The following is a 367-nucleotide window of genomic DNA, read 5'->3' as shown; positions in this document are numbered from 1 at the left end:
CAGGAACTGGGAAATGGGGAGGAATGTGGATCAGGAATTGGGATCAGAACTGGGATCAGAACTGGGATCAGGAATTGGGATCATTAATTGGGATCACAACTGGGATCAGGAATTGGGATCAGAACTGGGATCAGGAATTGGGATCAGGAATGTGGATCAGGAATTGGGATCAGTTATTGGGATCAGAACTGGGATCAGAACTGGGACCAGGAATTGGGATCAGAACTGGGATCAGGAATTGGGATCAGAACTGGGATCAGGAATTGGGATCAGAATTGGGATCAGGAATTGGGATCAGAACTGGGATCAGGAATTGGGATCAGGAATTGGGATCAGGAATTGGGATCAGAACTGGGATCAGGAATTG

This window comes from Parus major, unplaced genomic scaffold (assembly GCF_001522545.3).
Source record: "Parus major isolate Abel unplaced genomic scaffold, Parus_major1.1 Scaffold693, whole genome shotgun sequence".
In the NCBI taxonomy this organism is placed as follows: domain Eukaryota; kingdom Metazoa; phylum Chordata; class Aves; order Passeriformes; family Paridae; genus Parus; species Parus major.
The sequence above is the reverse complement of the archived record's forward strand: the minus strand, read 5'-3'. Positions refer to the sequence as shown.